General features: G+C 38.2%; 1 protein-coding gene across 1 annotated transcript in view; it reads left to right on the forward strand.

The window, feature by feature from the left end:
* The first annotated feature begins 2,122 nt into the window (after nt 1-2,122).
* LOC126827520 (dystroglycan 1) overlaps nt 2,123-21,457 on the forward strand; it is a 108,924-nt gene continuing 89,589 nt past the window's right edge. The window contains exon 1 of the mRNA XM_050556947.2: nt 2,123-2,327. The gene's annotated coding sequence lies outside the window, so the exon portion shown is untranslated. The remainder of the gene's footprint in view (nt 2,328-21,457) is intronic.

A 21,457-nucleotide genomic window follows, 5' to 3' on the forward strand; every position in this document is an offset into this window, starting at 1 on the left:
TGGACAGGCGATCCTATACTCTTTGTCACGTACAACCGGGGATTCGAAACCACGCCAGTTGACTCAATGACAGGCCTTATGATACAGCGTGCACGTGCTAACCATTCGGCCATCCAACCCCTCCTCGTGACCTTGAGGAAATATGCAAGTGGCCTTGTCAAATAGATCTGCAGCTGACTTTAACCTACATCTCGAATAAGTCTGTCGTCCTTGACATATAATACAAACAATAATTTACGGACGTCAAGTTATAAATTCTCATTTTATGAATATCATTATTCAGCAGTAAAAAATAAAATTAATAAAACTGTCAGAGAATGTTTCATTTTCCACCAGATAATAAAACTACGACAAAAACTTCACTAATCTACCATGATAGACGTTTTCCCGCGAGTCGTCCAGTACCAGGCACAGACTATAGTCAAAGAGTAGTAAGGAGTTTTATTTTAAACCCTTCAAGTGCCTGTAACATCAACCCCGTTCTTAAGTGAGCCATAGGAACGGGTTCCGAGAACGGAGCGGTTAAATTCATAGTAGTATAGCGGGACAAACATACGCGTTCCTTTCTGAGAACCGTTCTAATCTGAGGTGAAGGGGGCGGGGGGGGGGGGGTGTATCGGAATCGTTCTGAAAACGGCACTGCCCAATAGACATTCCTAATAGATTCAAAGTGAGAGTTCCTTCAGCAAATTCTTGCCTGGGGCCATAAGCTTTTACTCAACTTGACGTGTCCGTGCGCCATTGGCGGACTAACCTTCCTTTTGTCCGGGGAGTTTGATGGCCAAATGGTTAGCACCGTGTGTGCTGTTTTACAAGGTCTGTCATTGAGTCAACTGGCGTGGTTTCGATTCCGCGGCTGTACGTGACAAGGAGTAGGGTCGACTGCCCAACCTCGTGGTTTTTCTACGGGTTTCCTCCCACTGCTAAAGACCCCTACGCGCAAGCCAATTATCGAAATAAAATTGAACCATGTGTTCATCCCGAAATGACCTAGTTTGTGCCTAGTGGATGTTAAACCCCATTTCTCTCTCTCTCTCTCTCTCTCTCTCTCTCTCCTTTCCTTTTGTCCCACACTACATGGCGTATCCGGTCGTCCTCATTGTCCCGGTTGGCGCAGAGAAGTTGTACGGTGCAGTTAAACTCTATCCGAACAAAGATCAAATTTTGAATATAGATAAAGGAATTCAGATTCAACACCGATCAATCAAATACCCTATAAAGCACTAGACATGTTGTAACGTCCGCTTTTACGCAGCCTTAAATTCTGGAAAATTCTCGAGCGCTTTTACGCAGCCTTAAATTCTGGAAAATTCTCGAGCGCCATGATGGTGCGAGTTTCTATTACAATAACCATGTTATGTCGCCGCCATCTAAATGATTTGTTAATAGAGAACGCTGTGATTAATGGTTTTATTAATTGACGAGACCATTAATTTATATCTTCTTTCTTTCTGATATAATCTCGTTCATATAAACAAGTTAAGCGATAATTTAATGACGATGTCGTTAATTAATTAAGAGGTATTAACGGATGGCAGTCATTATGGCGATGATAAATGGTTTATACTAGTGGCTGCATGGAGCCGTTCATGACAGCAAGGAGGCTACACACGAACATGCGACCAGTGTACTTAGAATTTGAAATATTAAAGGGGCATTAGCTAAGATAAGATATAGAAGTGACAGTTCACGCTATAATAGTTAAAACATAGATAATGAAAACATAATATGCTGAAATTTTCATTCAAATTGCTTCACTCTGAACCGAGATACTATTATCCATTATTGCGTTAAATCAAACAATCACAAAAAGTATTCAAATCCACTAAATATCCTAGGCTAACGATGGCATCGAGAGTTAATTTGATTATGGCCTTGTCATGTTAAACGCTGATGTCCGGTCCGGGCAAAATTTCCCCAAACCCATGGCACACTAAGACGTAACGTGTCAGTAATGACCGACGTCGTTGGGCCGATAGGTGCAAAAAAGTAGGACGTTTATCCCCATTTCATAACGGTACCGTAATGCACGCGAATCATTTATAACAAACGTTATCGGCCTTATTATTGGTTTTCCCCTTCAGAGAGCTGTTGGCTATTACGATAATGGTTCGGCCTCCCACTGAAGCCTACTCAACGAAACAGTTTAGCTTTTGCTGCTGAACACATCTGGTGAATTTATCAAGCAACCGGCCTAGTCTTAGCTAGAGGACTTACATTTTTATCGGTTTTCGTCTACTGACCTATTGTTTTTTGGGTGTCTTGTCCGTGGATGTGCAGATCTATTTTGAAGTGTTTTTAACGTGGATATATTCTGCAAGTGCAAGGTAAGTTTGACGATAAATCAACCCATTCATTCATTCGTACACGTTGGGTAGTTCTGTTGTGACTCTAATAATATAGCCAACATAATGGTGAACCATTAACCACACGTACAATACATGAAAATGTTCGGAGTGTGCAAACAGCATGGGGAGTGGACGACATTGTGTGTACATTACCGTAAAGAAAATGTGTTGGAAATTGCAGTGAAAAAAATAGATTTTCTATTTTTGATGTCATATTTTTATAGCAGTAGGCCTAAATAATACAAAGAACAGGATCACGTGTGTCGGGGACTGTTTGGATGTTAATGTTATTATTTTCAGTATTTTCACCGGGACAGATTTGGCAATGCCTGGTGTCTGTACAATTTATAACATCAATTTGAATTTATCAGACATGATCAATGTATAAATAAAAACCAACATAAAATGTCATTTATAGTTTTAAAAATAAAATCATAGAGAAAACTGAAAAAATGCGGAACAAAACATTCAAGTAGTAGCTAAGTCTCTAACTCAATATCATCCAAAATCTTCAACATTGAAAACACGAATTATTTGTCAATTTAAAACAACATTGATGCTGTGATCTTACCGGAAAAAGATGGGCTTCTGATATCCAATATTTAAGACACAATAAATATTTTATCATTGGTACACGAATCGTGTACCATAATGCGTTTCAGCCCCAGTACTAGCAAGAGACTCGAGGAACGAGGCTAGACATATTGCACCAAACCAAACGGCGTATGTAGACTGGAATAACCAGACGCTAGGAATTTGCATTCGAATGAGACTGCTGGCTTATTTCACCGAACATAACTGATTTGAAATTAGAGTAAAAACGGAAACCATTGAATGTAAATCAGTTTATATACATTCATATTACAGTATTATATGAGTTGCGACTTGCGACCCACTTGTGTCAATTTCTAGGTCCCAAATGTTAGCGATTTAGCTCCTTTAAAGTATTTACCGGTACGGGAGGGTAGCCAAATACCTACATATAGCACTGCCATTATGGATGCATTGGGATGAGTTGTCTTGGGATGAGTTATCTTTTGGATGAGTTGTCTGTATACCATGAAATGGGGTTTAATGTCCTACTTTTTTTGCAATGTCCTTTTTGATAAAAAGAAAGTTTTGTCTCTGAACAGCGCTATTACAACCTACCGGTACCATACTCTTCATCGAATTCTAACTGTCTAGGGTTCTTTTCAATGTGGACATGTGCAAGGGGACTGTCTATGGACTTGTTTTTTCATCCTATCTGAAGTACTGAACCTAGTTGGTGAGCCAGCCCCTCCCCAACCCAGTGACAAGTGGTATTGGGTGTTCTGATGATAGATATACCCCAGATATTGCTGATATTTAGTTCCTTAATAGGATCAGTGTTAAATCAGAAGACAGGGTTGGATGGCCGAATGATTAGCGTTGTATCATAAGAATTAAGGGATTGAAATTTCGGCCTAGCCTTGATCATCATTACTAAAGTCTGTACGATAAAAAACATAGTCCCGATCATCCATTTCATGTTTAAATTATGAACGGAAGTCGAGCAGCAAATGGGATCATAATCCAGTAAATATCGCAGGCAAGCGATGCCATCAATAGTTGATTATGGTCTGGATAAGTTAATTAATGTCTAATTAATAATTTAGAAAGCATTTCAGTCCTAAAGAAAGACCTGCAATAGGCAGATTTAGCTCTTGCATAATGTATGTTTAAATCGGTTAAAGCTTTTTACCAGTGTCGTGTAAGATAGTCCGTATAAAGATTTAAAATCGTAAAGTTAAACTAGATAGTAGATGAAATAATGTCAAGAGTAGAATTACCAGGTAATGAGATAACGTTTGTAAAGGTATGTTAATTGACTAAAGTTTGAGTATGTGCTCTGTATGTAAAATTCCTTTTACAGCAGGTATTTCAAGCCAGTCTATATATTATCTCTATTTCTGCAGAACGTTAGAAACTTTCAACAGGGCATAACATGATTGCATCATTAGACTTTAAACTGCTGCAATAAACTAACTGTAAAAAAAATAACCTGCCATTTTTCAAATCTTGAAAAAGGAGTACATGCTATGACTGATTGATAAAAAAACCCAACCTAATTATGCTTTTGACATTTACTTTAAAAAAAAAATAACCGTACCAGGTAATTATTTATGCTTTAAACATATTTTATTGCAAATAATTTACTAATAGTAAGTGCAGGAGGACCGCATTAAACGCAAAACAAAACTGGCAAGACAAACCTGTGGACAAAACAAACTTACTAATGGATTTAGGATAATTATTTTTTCTTCTGAATATTTTGTTTATAAGGCATTTAGTGATAGGACTAACATTGAAAAAACACAACTTTATGGATAACAATCACTAGCAGCTTAAATAGTACAATGTTTCAACAAGTATCCTCTTGTACAAGGCCTGGAAATAACGGTTTTAGATGTACCTGACAAAATGTCAGGCACTAATGAAATAGTACCTGACATTTTCAACTTAGTGCCGGACATGTATTAATCAATAAAAAAAACAAATCAGTGCCGGACAAAATGATGGGCACCATAGGTTTTGTACTTGACAAAGCTAGAATCTGTGCCCGACATTGTTTATACATTTGTAAATGTGTTCAATTTTGATATTGTTAGGGCTGTCTTGGTTGACTATAGGGCTGTCTCTCTCTTCTCCGACTGGGCTAATGAAGACAGGCATACAGCCTACTCTTATATCGGGAAACCACACCGGAAAATCACAAACTTTCTTGGCCAACATTGGGATCGAACCCGGGACTTCCAGTCCAATAAGACAGCATCTTACTCACTTAGTCACTGTGGCTGGACATTCAGGAGTTATATGCCTGGTTCTCACTTGTGTCTGCTGGGCTTACAACGAAAATGTCATCTACGACCATAATGGCAAATACAATGTCAGTCTCAAAATGACCAAAGTGCTGTGTTGACGAGATGTTAGACATTAGGGCATTCCATTCCTAAACATACATTATGCAAGAGCTAAATCTGCCTATTGCAGATCTTTCTTTAGGCCTGAAATGTTATCTAAATTATTGATTAGACATTAATTAACTTACCAAGACCATAATCAACTCTTGATGTCACTGCTAGCCTGCGATATTTAGTGGATTCAAATACGTTTTGTGGTGAATGTGGTTACAGCGAAAAGAGATAATCAAGATTTTGTTTATTATGGTAACAATGGTAGTAATGACAATCGAGGCTAGCCTATAAGTAAATCGCCGATACCATGGCTCAGAGTGAAGAAATTTGACTGAAATTTTTAAAATATTCAATTTTCATTATCTATTTTTTAACTGTTATAGTGAGAACTGTCAGCTCTCTATCTAATCTTACATAATGTCTAAGACTAAGAAGCCATTTTGATCCTACCACTTCAGTCTCAAAATGAAGTCTCAAGTGAAGTAATTGAGTGAAATTTTCAAAATATTCTCTTTTCATTATCTATTTTTTTTTTAACCATTATAGCGAGAACTGTCAGCATTTATCTCCTCTTACCTAATGTCTAAGACTAAGAAGCCATTTTGATCCTACCACTTCAGTCTCAAAATGATGAAATTATTGTGTGTTTTTGCAAGATGTTAAACATTATTGCACTCCATTCCATTCCATCCCATCCCATCCCTAATGTATTATCATTTTTTTGCCCCGTGAATAGAAATATTTTAAAATATTTCATCACTCATTAACACCTGACTCGAACTGGAACTAAACAACATGTAGATATTATATCTCACTTTAATATTGTCTGGGGCAATTTGACCCAAAATATATTTAATCATTTTATTATTGTTTTGAAAATGATGGAAAACATTATGTCCTCAAAAGGTTATGTATTATAAATCATGGGTTATATGTATATTCACTGAGTTATTGTGTATTACACAGCATGGGTTGTTTATTTAAGTTATTGTGTATTATACAACACAAGTTAAATGTATATTCACTCTAAGGTTTTGTGTATTACACAGCTTGAAACTGGGTTAGATGTTTTTGCAGTGGGAGTTTTTGTGTAATATACAGCATTGGATTACTTATGAGGCAGTTTTTTTGGTCACTGGCTCTTGGACTATTATGTTATACCTTTATTCACTGTGAGTTATTGTGGATTATACATCATGGGTTATGTGTATTCACTGTGAGTTATTGTGTATTATACAGTATTCACAGAAATCTGACCAGAGATTCAACTCCCATCCATGTTTATTATTCATTTAGACAACTATCTTTACCTGTATTATCTTTACCTGTATTATCGTTACCTGTATTGTAGCCAGTAAATCATTTAGACAACCATCTTTACCTGTATTGCAGCCAGTAAATCTAGCAATTAATTGTACAAGTTTACATGTCTTTTTTTAAAATTTTTTTCACACATAAATCTAGGAATTACTTATGAAAGTTTATGTGTCGTTTTTTTTGTTATATTTTCATCTGTAAATCGTGGGGTGGGGTGGCCGAATGGTTAGCACCTGCGCGCTGTATCATAAGGTCTGTCATTGAGTCAACTAGCGTGGTTTTGCTTCTCCGGTTGTACGTAACAAGGAGTAGGGACGCCTGTCCAAACTCGTGGGTTTTCGGGTTTTCTCCGGGTCCTCCGGTTTCCTCCCCCTGCTAAAGAGCCCTACGCACAAGCGAATTATTGAAATAAAATTGAACCGTTTGTTATTCCCGAAATGACCTAGTTTGTGTTGAGTGGATGTTAAACCCCATTTCTCTCTCTCTCTCTCTGTAAATCTAGGAATTACTTGTGATGGTTTAGATAACGTTTTTTTATTACTTGTACAAGTTTAGATATCGTTTATTGTTGTTTTTCCGTTGGTAAAGAAGACGGAGGAGATTTATTGTTAGAACATTGTTGAGATGGTTTGTTCTATCTTTTATACACTCTATCTGATTGTACTGATATCAGTTTACTCTCATCTATTCCTGACTCAGTGATACCCAACTCTAACTTTCTCTCTGATTCATTGATACCCAACCCTAACCTTCTCTATCGTCTTACATTCTGTAATAGACCTATTCTTAAAGATAATGTCCCAGATATACTGTAGGGAATAATAACAGGAGAATTTTGTGAAAAAAACACCAAATAAAGCAGACTAATGATTGAATGAAATAAAAAAAAGGGGGTTGGGTGCTGTATCATTAGGTCTGTCATTGAGTCAACTGGGCGTGGGTTAGATTCCCTGGCTGTACGTGACAAGGAGGAGGGTTGCCTGTCCAAAGGTCTTCTGGTTTCCTCCCACTGCTAAAGACCCCTACATGCAAGTGAATGGACGTTAAACGGTAAACCCCATTTTTTTTCTCTACCAGGCCTGAAAATGATTAAAGTCTTGGCTGACAAGATGTTGGACTCTAATGAACTAGAAAATGAAATTTAAGATTGTGTAAAAAGTATCATTAAAATAAAAACTTTATAAAGGGTATCTCTACCCGAAACGTTATATCTACCTAGTCTGTTGTGCAAGTGTTATGTGGGGATCCTTTAATTTATAAAATAAAAACACTAAAAGAAAAGACAAAATTCAATTTGTGTCTGACAATATCTGTGACAAGGGTGTCTTGATTTAAACTCACTCGTATAAATGGATGGATACCCTGTGGGACTGCACCTTTAAATTACATTATCTTATAGTTCTGACTCAATGTCATGGAGATATCCTATATGTACTGGTACATGTTGGAATGAAGATTCTAGAATCTAGATAATATTTCAGGTCTCCAGGGACAACAACAGGATATCATATAAAACAACAAGCTTGAATCATATCACAGTCACATGTCTGGAAGTTCCTTCTTATCAAACCAGCGTTGCAGACGCAAATTGGGTCCGTTTTTAGGCACAGTCTCTCATTTGCCTGTCCTTTTGTCTAACACAAAAGATGATGGAATAGGCTTAAATCATATCACAGTCACATGTCTGGAAGTTCATTTTTATCAAACCAGTGTTGCAGACAGCTGATGGAATAAGGTTAAATCATATCCCAGTCACATGTCTGGAAGTTCATTCTTATTATTAAGCCTGGAAATTAAGCACATGTCACAGACCTTGTCAGACACAGTTCATTTTGACTGGCACCGAATTGTCTGTTTTTGAGGGTTTTTTTAATGAATTTATTAATACATGTCCATCATAAAGTTAAAAATGTCAGAAACTAGTTCAGTAGGGCACGAAATTTATTTTGCTATATCGGTACCTAAAATCATTGTTTCAAGCCCCAATTCTTAAATAGAATAGGTAGGTTGTTTGTTGAGTGGGATAGGATCTGTGGAAGTTAATTCTTATGTAGATCAGGCTATTGAGTAGGATAGGATGAGAGCCAGTGAACGTATGTTTACCATTACAGTCATTCAATGCCTATGTTTTATATAATGGTTTACATTAGACCCATTCATTGGTTAAATGCCAGGGAAGTCAACATGGTAATATGGCGGTATAATTCCTGCTAGATAATTTGATGATATTGTTAGAATGATTCCATTCATACCGTTACGGTTTCTAGAGAATTAATAGAACGGCCTGAAGGTCTTCTCATGTAAGCCTTATCAATTCAGGCTTTTTCACTTGAAACTGACTTGTGAAATCTTGCTGAAACATTTCCATATTTATAATAGCCTGGGTAGACAACTTATATTTAAAAATGCCGTGATTTTTTTAGCCAAGGTATGTACTGTAAGCCAAGACAGTTTAACTATTTTGACCTTGTCAGTTGAAATAAAATGGAATTTGGTTCAACATCCTACCTTTACCTTGTCAGTTAAAGGTTAGAGTAAATGTAATCAATTTGCCATAAGGATAACTCTAAGTCTCTTAGATTATATCCTTACCAAATATTCTAGGATTTTATTTAATTTAAGTCAATTGCTATACATCTTCCAGGGTTGTTGGATAGCCGAATTGTTAGCATGTGCGCGCTGTATCATTAGGTCTGTCATTGAGTCAACTGGTGTGGTTTCAATTTCCCGGTTGTACGTGACAAGGAGTAGGGTCACCTGTCTAACCTCGTGGGTTTTCTCTGGGTCCTCCAGTTTCCTCCCATTGTTAAAGAGGCCTACGTGTAAGTGAATTTTTGAAATAAAATTTAACCATGAGTTAGTCCAGAAATGGACTTAGTTTGTGGCGAGTGGAAGTTAAACCCTCGCTCTCTCTCTCTGTCTCTCTCTCTGTCTTTCTCTCTGTCTCTCTCTCTCTCTGTCTCTCTCTCTCTCTCTGTCTTTCTCTCTCTCTCTGTCTCTCTCTCTCTCTCTCTGTCTTTCTCTCTCTCTCTTTCTCTCTCTCTCTTTCTCTCTGTCTTTCTCTCTCTCTCTCTTTCTCTCTGTCTCTCTCTCTCTCTGTGTCTGTCTCTCTCTCCCTCCCTCTGTCTCTCTCTCTCTGTCTTTCTCTCTCTGTCTTTCTCTCCCTCTCTCTCTTTCTGTCTTTCTCTCTCTTTCTGTCTTTCTCTCTCTCTCTCTGTCTTTCTCTCTGTCTCTCTCTCTCTCTGTCTGTCTCTCTCTCTTTCTCTCTCTCTCTTTCTCTCTCTTTCTCTCTGTCTTTCTCTCTCTCTCTCTGTCTTTCTCTCTGTCTCTCTCTCTCTCTGTCTGTCTCTCTCTCTTTCTCTCTCTCTCTTTCTCTCTCTCTCTCTCTGTCTTTCTCTCTGTCTGTCTCTCTCTCCCTCTCTCTGTCTGTCTCTCTCTCCCTCCCTCTGTCTCTCTCCCTCTCTCTCTCTCTCTAAAGGATTATAAGTTAAAGTGACAGCCCTGGATGAAGGATACTGTGGAGGTAATCTTAGAATCATTCTATTATCATGTCCAGTTTATTCCTGTCAAACTCTGATAAAACCCAGTCAATCTGCCTAATTACCATGTATAAAATATAAAGTGACAAGATGGGGGATGTATTACATCATTGTGACATCATTATGACATCATTATTACATCATACACTGCCTCAAGCCTCCCAAAGGGGTCACTACTGTAATAAACCATATCTCTGTTTAATCAGGCCCTTACACCAACAAACACTTTGAGAGAGAAAGAGAGAGAGAGAGATGTGAAATGAAATGAAATGGAATGGAGTTTAAGGTCCTAATGAAGACTGGGCTAATGAAGAGGGGAAATTTTGCCCGGACAGCGGCACTATGGCCTACTCTTATATCGAATTCCGACTATCAAGGGATCTTTTACGTGCACGCCAATGTGTACACATTGGTTTTTATCGTACCATCCGAACGACTAGACAGCTGTCCGTGTTATGCCCTCCGTCCTGCATCACTGACAAGGTGGAATCATTTTGGGGCTAACAGATAGTTCAGTTTTATTTCAATAAGGGTGTTTAGTAGTGGGAGGGAACAAGATGACCCGTTGAAAACCCACGAGGTTGGGCAGACTACTTCTTGTCACCTGACTCATTGACAGACAATAAGGGTGTTTAGTAGTGGGAGGGAACTAGATGACCCGTTGAAAACACATGAGGTTGGGCAGACTACTTCTTGTCACTTGACTCATTGACAGATCTAAAGTGTATTTGCCCACCTAATCAGATACTTAGAAATAAAACCTTAATCACATTGACAGATATGAATGAATAACATGGGGTTTATGCGCTACTTTTTTGCTCCAAGGCTATGGGGGAAATTGTGCCTGGGCAGTGGTGTTTGAACCTATTTCTTCATCAAGTTCCAACCGTCCTTCCCCTGTGTACAAAGACGCTCGGTTTTTCGTCCAATCCAAACAACTAGTCCTCAACGTTTTCCCAAACCTCCGGCTTTTTTACCACATTAAACAATCAGGAGGAATTTGATGATTAGAAAATGTCCCAAAATAAGTGGACATTTCAGTCATTGTTCAGATCTCGATCTATACAACAAAGCAACCATGTTGTTAGAAAAAAAAACCTTGCTAGTTAGTATGTACAACCTCTTCAGTCTGGTTAAATTATAAGAGACTATAAACTATGAATATAAAACATCTAGTGGGCAATCACTTTGATGAGGCCATTTTCTTAATCTGTCCCCTTAAGTCTGGTAATAATGGACTAGAGTCTATGAATACAAAACATCCAGTCTTACATGTTTGTGACTTTGATAAGAAAGTTTTCTTATTCTGTCACCTTAAGTCTGGTTAGAATAGACTTTAGTCAATGAATATAAAACATCCAGTCCTACATGTTTGTGACTTTGATAAGAAAGTTTTCTTATTCTGTCTCCTTAAGTCTGGTTAGAAGAGACTATAGTCTATGAATATAAAACATCCAGGGGTTTTTCTTATGACTGATAAGAAAGTTTTCTTATTCTGTCACCTTATATCTGGTTAGAAAAGACTATAGTCTATGAATATGGAACACCCAGTCTTACATGTTGTTTTCTTAATCTGTCACTTTAAGCTGTGATCTGCCGTAAATAATTTGATTACTTCTGGTCAGTTTGATTGGCTCCAGGGGTACACATGATATGGGAGTTATTTTAATATTGAGACGTCTTGAGAGGCCTTGAGGGGGAATACCACTCAACGAATTGAAGGCCTAAAAATAACATTGTTAGTTGTACATGTACATGACAAAATGCAGTAGTGATATCTGATATGGGGGATCACGGTGGCTAAGCGGGTAAGGCGCTGGCTCGCTAGCCTGGAGGTCGGGTGTTCGATCCCTGCATTGTCCGAGAAAGTTCATCCAGATTTTCCGGCGTGGTTCTCCCTTGTCAGAGATGCAGGACGGAGGGGCTGACAAGGACAGCTGTCTAGTCGTTTGGATGGGACGAAAAACCGAGGTCCCGTGTACACATTGGCGTGCACGTAAAAGATCCCTTGACAGTTGGAATTCGATATAAGAGTAGGCCGTAGTGCCGCTGTCCGGGCAAAATTTCCCTCATAGCACACTGTATGGCGTATGCCCGTCTTCATTAGCCCAGTTCGGAGCAAAACAGTAGGACGTTAAACCCCATTTCATTTCATTTCATTTCATTTCGATATCTGATATTTCTAGCTTGTCTTGGCCAGGAAATAACGGTTTTAGATGTACCTGACAAAATGTCAGGCACTAAATGAAATAGTACCTGACATTTTCAACTTAGTGACGGACATGTATTAATAATATCAATAAAAAAGACAAATCAGTGCCGGACAAAATGACAGGCACCATAGGTTTTGTGCCTGACAAAGCCTGAATCTGTGCCTGACATTGTCTGTGACAGGTGCCTTATTTCAAGGCTTGCTCTTGTCGTAATCCAGCACAAGGTAAACAAAGTATTTATGCCTTATAGAATGAATTTGTCCTACAGTTCATATTTTGTCACCTGTCATTGTTTCATCTGGTAAATTTGACTGATGTGATTGACAAGAATTGACATGTCGTTGAAGGAGTCGGTGATTGACAGGTCCAGGGATTAAATTAAGTAAGGAGGGATATTACATCATGTGAAGTGGAGATTAGGGAACTTGAATGACTGTAAGTTGATCGGATTGAGACAGACGGTTGACATTTTTCTAACTATGTTTCCACTTGGTATGCCTAATGCCCGTGGGGTTGATATAGAAAGAGAGAGAGAGATGGGGTTTAATGTCCACTCGACACAAACTGGGTCATTTTGGGACTAACATATGGTTCAATTTTATTTCAATAATTCGTTGCACATAGGGTTCTTTAGTAGTGGGAGGAAACTAGAGGACCCAGACAAACCCCACAAGGTTAGACAGTCGATCCTACTCCTTGTCATGTACAAGCGGGGAATCGAAACCATGCCACTTGACTCAGTGACAAACTCTACGGTTTCATGAGCATGTGTTAAACCACTAGACCAATACCCCCCCCCCCCCACCTACCCCACCCTCCCGATGGGACTATAAACTGTAGGAATTAGTAATGCTTGAGACATGTAAAAGATCCAATGACAGTTGGAATTCGACTAAAGGTAAGGGAAAACTTGTGCAAATAATAATTACCACATAATGATTTTAAAACATACTAAGACTGACAAGAATTTTAACCAGAAAAAAAATAATTTAAAACCTAATTCAGACTGTATGGAAGCTGAACTATGGAATGTAGGGTTTCGATCCTGAGTCTTGTTGTAGCGGAGCTTGTTAAAATGCCTAGATTCTTTATGGCCTAAGTGGGGTTGCGATCAACTGACAATCTGATTCAAATTGTGGCTCCAGTTTTCCTGACCACACAACCACTGCATAAATTAGATAAAATGGATTCTTTTCAACCCATGTTTAGAGATTCGAATTCAGGGCAGTCTCTTGAGTCCAGCTTTCTAACCTCACAACCAAATTAGCTGCATACATGTAAGATTTGTTTTGGCTGATGAAGGGATTTACATTTACATTCGGAACAATCTATTAGTCCCACTTTCCTGACCCCACAACCACTACCTAGATTAGATACATATGATTTGTTTCGATCAATGCAGGGATTTCCACCCATAACAATCTGTTAGTCCAGCTTTTCCTGACCCCCACAACCACTGCCTAGATACATGAGATTTGTTTCAGCCAATGCAGGGATTTCCACCCAGAACAATCTGTTAGTCCAGCTTTTCCTGACACAACCATTGCCTAAATTAGACACATAATTAAGATTTGTGTGATTTTCATCCCACGCGTGGATTTGTTTGATCCGGGAACAATCTGTTAGTCAAGTATTTCCTGACAACACAACAACTACCTATATTAAATAAGTAGATATATTACATCACCTGAGGAGGAGGATAATTGGCTAGAAGTAGACTGATGAGAGACAAGAAGCAGTTAAATCTCTCCGGCAAATTGTAAATAATTTAAAGTATAGCCACCATCTATCATTGAGTGTAGTATATAGCCCAGTCTGTGGTATTAGCTAATGCCTCCTGTTGATGTTTAAAGACTGCTTGCTGTATATGTGTTTATAAATATACCCTTATATATCTGTCTGTCTGTCTGGTTCAGCTCGACATTTTCCACATTTTCTCGATATAGCCACACACACGCACACACATTCCATAAATAAAGGGGGTAGGTGGTCAAATGAGTTGTGCAAGGTCTGTCATTGTGTTAAGTGGTGTGGTTTCGATTCCCGGCTTGTACTTGACAAGGAGTAGTGTTGCCAGTCCAACCTTGTTAATGTTCCCTGGATCCTCCGGTTTCCTCCCATTGCTAAAGATCCATACGCTGTGCAAGAGAATTATTGAAATAAAATTGAACCATATATTAGTCCTGAAATGATCTCATTAAATGGATTAAAAGGGGTTTAGCGTCCTACTTTTCTGCACCAACGTGGATAAAGGGAAATTTTGCTCAAAAGACTTTAGTTTACACTGTCATAGGTTCTTTTACATGCACAGCAACATCGGGATGGCCAAGTGGTCTATCATGTTCTAATGACTAAATACTGTTCCTTGTCGGGCTCTCCATCCTGCATCACTGACAAACGAGAGGAACTTTCTCGACCAACACAGCAATCGAGACAGAGAGTGAGAAAAAGGGATTTAACATCCACTCAACACAAACTAGGTAATTTTGGGACTAACATATGGTTCAATTTTATTTCAATATTTCGCTTACGCGTAGGGGTCTGTAGCAGTGGGAGGAAACCGGAGGACCCGGAGAAATCCAACGAGGTTGGACATGCGACCCTACTCCTTGTCACTTACAACCGGGGAATCGAAACCACGCCAGTTGACTCAATGGCAGACCTTATGATATAATGCACACCCGCTTGGTTTAATTTTTACCTGACAAAAATGTCTGGCACTTCTGAACTAGTACCTGGCATTTTCAACTTGTGTCTGACATTTATTATAAATATCTTTAACTAAAAACACTGATAAAAGATAGACACCTGAGGAATTGTGCCGAACAAAATCTGAATTTGTGTGTGTGTGTGTGTCATAAAACTTGTGATGTATGGAGCATGTACTTTATGTAACTCTTTAAACCCACATGGTGCTGTTAAAACCTGTACCTGAGAAATTGTGCTGGACAAAATCTGAATTTGTGTGTGTGCCATAAAACTTGTGATGTATGGAGCATGTGCTTTATTTAACCCTTTAAACCCACATGGTGCTGTTAGGACCTGTAAACTGATTAATAGTGATTAGCTGATAGTGTGACTGGTCAGTTTAATACACCAGTTAATGGTCTAAAGGGTTAATTAACTGTTAAACATTATTTATTAGTTGTGTGAAAGCTGTTTATTTATAAGTAATTTATAGAGTAGGGTAATATTAGGTAATCCTCAACCTCGGAGTCTCTCCCCGACTTATTATATAACCTGTATTAGTTGTATTAATAAAACCTGTTTATTTTATTAGGTAATATCGCTAATAGATCACGGGGTATTTACTCTCGTATCATTGGTTAATTAGCATTCATTAGAGATAATTAATGATCCTGATTGGTTAGCAGGAATAGTGTGTTCATTATTAGCTTCAGTCACTATAGCTGAATTGAAAGTGCAAGATGTTTCATGCAGAGTAATTGGCAAGCAAGTCCTGTCAGTTCTTAACTGCTTGTCTCTAGCAGTTACTTTTGTCAGTTGTCAGTTAGTTTATTTTGACAAGGCAGCATTATAGCTTACATTGCTCCCTTTTGGATTTCTTGGTGATGAGCCATTTACCCATTTGTTGTGGAAGTATAAATTAAATAAAGATATTTCACAAATGCCCAAGTGTAGCTGGCAAGTCAGTAACCAGTGTCCAACATCCTGCAGTTGCTTTTGTTAGTGGTATTGAAATTGGTTATGTTTGGCAAGGCAGCATCATGGCTTTCAGAGGGTGTTTGGATGACTGAATCGTTAGTGTGTGTGCGCTGTATCATAAGGTCTGTCATTTCATCAACTGGCGTGGTTTTGATCCCCCGGTTGTACATGACAAGGAGTAGGGTCGCCTGTCAAATTTCGTGGGTTTTCTCTATGTCCTCCGGTTTCCCCTCACGGCTAAAGACCCCTATGCGCAAGCGATTATTGAAATTAAATTGAACCATATGTTAGTCCCAAAATGACCTAATTTGAGTGGATGTTGAACCCTCCCTCTCTCTCTCTCTCTCTCTCTCTCTCTCTCTCATAGCTTTCATTGCTCACTTTCTGAGATCTTGGTGATGAGTCGTTTTCTAGGACTTTCCTGTCTGGCTAAGCTGTGTCCTGGTATGTGGCAGGATCATCCCTGACTAGTTTTAGATATTTATGTTGCCTGATAACATTTGTCCACTGCTAGATGAGATGAAAACCCAAGGTGTTTAACCCAAGGTGGCAACACAGAAAAGTTCCCCTGAAAATTTGAAATATAAAGAGCTGCTGTAGCACCACTGTTCAGGTGAAAGTGTCTCCCTCATAGCACACTGCATGGCATAAACCTGTGTTAGAAACACATGGTGTTGCAGAGAAGTGGAACATCGAGAACTCATTTCGTGTCTTGCACATGAATTATCTTTAGGTATGTGGTACACCCATGCCTGTTGACCTGGAAGGACGTACACGTAGAACTGTACACAATAAACTGATACCATCTAATGAATAAAGATCTACATGTATGTCAATGTGTAAATTGATATCAAATGTATCTGACAAGTTTACGTGCTGGGACTTATCTCACGTTTCACTCCAAGATTAAACACTGAATATATAATGATAACCCTTATATAGACTTTAATCTTCTACTTCTCTCAACCTTCTTAGCGTACAAATCTTTTTAACACCGCAGATTTGTAAATCCTAATATCTTTAGCCGATTTGATCTCCGCCTTTTTTATAAAATAAAACAAAGTACGAACAATCCAAACCATTAGACAAAATTCGAAGTCCTAAAAAAAAAACAGTATAGGCAAAATAGTGTAATCAGCAAATGGACTGTTTACGTGTACAAAATACACGACAAACAGTGTAACAGATGATTAAGATCATTTGTTAACACAGAAACTCAACAAGAATTATGGATAAGGCTGTGCATTGCAATCAAAAATCGATTTTAAAGATAAAATCCAATAAATTGCTTTTAATGTTTTGGGAGTGGGGTGGGGGGCTGAATGGTTTCAATGCATGCGCTTTAGATCATGACGTCTGTCATTGGTTTAGATTTTCAGCTAGTATGTGACGAAGAGTTTCCGGTTTACCCCTACATACAAACGAATTATTGAAATAAAATTGAACCATATGTTAATCCCAAAATGACCTAGTTTGTGTCGAATGGATGTTAAACCACATTTCTCTCTCTCCCAAATAACGAAGGGGTTCTGTATTCAAATATCGTTCATTTCTGTATGGCCACATGAAAATGTGATTGTGGTTTAAAACAATGTACTGGGTATCACAAAACCATCTTTTTTAGTTTCTAACATTTTGCAATTATAACAACATACTTCCTCAGAAAACACAACAGACACAATTCTATGGAATACAATTCCTGCTTATTACTGAGCGACGTTTCGACTAGGCTTCTGATAATGACTAGAGAAGCCTAGTCGAAACGTCGCTCAGTAATAAGCAGTGTTTGTATTCCATAGAATTGTCACCTGTATACTCTAGCTCAATTACTAAATGCCATTGAAACAGTTTAACAGACATGAAATTAGAAGAACAAGTAAAGTCATTGAAATGTTGTTGTATATTGTTGTTGTATATTGTTGTTGTATATTGTTGTCACTGCTATCATTTAGTCTTCACTACAGGACACAAAAATTTCTCTCGCACCTTGCTGTTTAATTTATTTTGGGTATGTTTTTCTCACACTACTCTCACTGAGTTGTTTGTTTCGAAAGAAGTTTATTTTCAATATTGAAAAATAATCCATTTCAATTCAATTTCATTATTATGCTTTGTAAGCGTATTTTGCTTATAGATACCATACTCGATAGAATAAAAGAAAAGGCTGTCCCTGCTTGACCCCTAGTTTAAATATAGCCCCTATTGTTAATGTAGACTACTGTTATATATACAGGTATTTTATTGTACAGGTGTGAATGGTTTATTCCAGGTGTGAATTACCTGTCTATATTATGATTGTCCAGTCCGTTAAGGGGATTACCTGTGATAAGGTATATTGTGTGTTAATTGGTTTCTTGTGTCAGTTTGAGGTAAATTAGATTGGACTATTGTAATGTCGTGCCAGGTGAATTCCAGTATAAATGTCAGTATAGATGGAGAGCACAGGTGAAATAACGAGCTGAGACAGGTACAATATTAAAGATGTACACCTCCAGCTGATCAGTGTATTTATACCTAGGTCTGTTGATTGTTCAAACAAATTTTCGGTTTCAGCTTTTGATTTTATTCGTGGACCAAACCAATTTGAATGTTTTGGAATATACTGCAACATTTTTCTGATACTGTTATGAGAATACCCATTGAAACGTCTCCAAAATAAATTAGAAGCTGTTTTCCATAAATATGTTTACTGCTCTATTCAAGTTACTAAATACCTGTATAGTATTTAAAAAAATACCTGGGAAAATACTTTGTTTTGAGAATGTTAATTAGAATTTTGTTTCCTATTTCTAGGAAAAGGCTGAGGAACTTTCTCTCTCTGCCAACAATGGGATCAAACCCAGGAAACCAAAAGTTGTTGTATGGGATTGTGAAAGGATATTTGACAATTCATAAACAAAATTGACTCTCGCTAGATAAGAGAACATGAAAGAAAAATAGAAAAAGTATGTGCATTGCATTACCATGTTTTTATAAGTATAGAATGAATAAACACCCATGAATGTACGGACTGTTTCTATTTTTCTCGTGTTCTCTTTTCTAATGACATGCAATTACTTTTTTGAATTGTTAGATATACTCTTACAGTCTCATATAACAACTGTTGGTCTTCGAAAGGAATTTTTAGTGAGCAGAAATTCGCCCATGTATCTGTTATCACCTGTCACTTCAGCCAGTTATATAGAGGGATAACTCGTGTTTTCCTTTTGCGTTCGTCACTTCCTATTGTTGAAACATTAATTATTCATCTATCGTAGCAATGATCTCTGTGATAAAATAATATTTGGAAGTGTTTAACCAGTTCTATCACATATGTGATAATGACTGGCACCAATATTGTCCTTTAACTGAAGTGAAAATAGACCTTGAGAGAGATAGATAAATGGGGTTTAACGTCCACTCGACACAAACTAGGTCATTTCGAGACTAACATATGGTTTAATTTTATTTCAATAATTTGCTTGCGCATAGAGGTATTTAGCAGTGGGAGGAAACTGGAGGACCCGGAGAAAACCCACAAGGTTGGACAGGCGACCCTACTCCTTGTCATGTACAACCAGGGATTCGTAACCATGCCAGTCGACTCAATGACAGACTTTATAATACAGCGCACGCACGCTAACCATTCAGCCATCCAACCCCCCGAAAATAGACCTTGAAGGCATATTGTATGACATGTAGACAAGATGGATGTACCTGATATATGATATCATGTCAAACCTTTATACACCAGGTAGTCCGTGGTCACTGGTCAACAGGTAAAAAAAACACAACATCTGTAATTTACAGGTAAAAAGTTCATCAATTTGTTTATTTTTTTATTCAGTCGAGAGTAAAACGACTATTCACATTGTCCATGTGATGTGTCTATTCTCAAAACTTTTTGTCTCTTTACAATATGTGCACATCCTTTTTTTTTTGAGACTTGTCATTTTTGTTGACAGGGTTAGTTTTTAGAAGTAATTTGAGCCCAATATAATTAATATTGGTTTGAATATTTTTAACATGGATTTTGTTCGATGTTTGAATAGAATAAATGTCTGCTGCCATTTCATCTGACATGTTGCCCAGGTGTGAGAAAGATGGGGTTTAATTTCATGACTAACAAAATGGTCTCATTTTATTTCAATAATTCAGTGTTGGGGTCTTTAGCAGTGTGAGGAACTTGGGGGATGCGACGAAAACCCACAAAGTTAGGCATTTCATTGGCTGACAAACGGTCCCATTTTATTTCAATAATTCAGTGTAGGGGTCTTTAGCAGTGTGAGGAACTTGGGGGATGCGACGAAAACCCACAAAGTTAGGCATTTCATTGGCTGACAAACGGTCCCATTTTATTTCAATAATTCAGTGTTGGGGTCTTTAGCAGTGTGAGGAACTTGGGGGATGCGACGAAAACCCACAAAGTTAGGCATTTCATTGGCTGACAAACAGTCCCATTTTATTTCAATAATTCAGTGTTGGGGTCTTTAGCAGTGTGAGGAACTTGGGGGATGCGACGAAAACCCACAAAGTTAGGCATTTCATTGGCTGACAAACGGTCCCATTTTATTTCAATAATTCAGTGTTGGGGTCTTTAGCAGTGTGAGGAACTTGGGGGATGCGACGAAAACCCACAAAGTTAGGCATTTCATTGGCTGACAAACGTTCCCATTTTATTTCAATAATTCAGTGTTGGGATCTTTAGCAGTGTGAGGAACTTGGGGGATGCGACGAAAACCCACAAAGTTAGGCATTTCATTGGCTGACAAACGGTCCCATTTTATTTCAATAATTCAGTGTTGGGGTCTTTAGCAGTGTGAGGAACTTGGGGGATGCGACGAAAACCCACAAAGTTAGGCATTTCATTGGCTGACAAATGGTCCCATTTTATTTCAATAATTCAGTGTAGGGGTCTTTAGCAGTGTGAGGAACTTGGGGGATGCGACGAAAACCCACAAAGTTAGGCATTTCATTGGCTGACAAACGGTCTCATTTTATTTCAATAATTCAGTGTAGGAGTCTTTAGCAGTGTGAGGAACTTGGGGGAAGCGACGAAAACCCACAAAGTTAGGCATTTCATTGGCTGACAAACAGTCCCATTTTATTTCAATAATTCAGTGTAGGGGTCTTTAGCAGTGTGAGGAACTTGGGGGATGCGACGAAAACCCACAAAGTTAGGCATTTCATTGGCTGACAAACGGTCCCATTTTATTTCAATAATTCAGTGTTGGGGTCTTTAGCAGTGTGAGGAACTTGGGGGATGCGACGAAAACCCACAAAGTTAGGCATTTCATTGGCTGACAAACAGTCCCATTTTATTTCAATAATTCAGTGTAGGAGTCTTTAGCAGTGTGAGGAACTTGGGGGATGCGACGAAAACCCACAAAGTTAGGCATTTCATTGGCTGACAAACGGTCCCATTTTATTTCAATAATTCAGTGTAGGGATCTTTAGCA

The sequence above is a fragment of the Patella vulgata genome, chromosome 7, assembly GCF_932274485.2.
Source record: "Patella vulgata chromosome 7, xgPatVulg1.2, whole genome shotgun sequence".
NCBI lineage: Eukaryota > Metazoa > Mollusca > Gastropoda > Patellidae > Patella > Patella vulgata.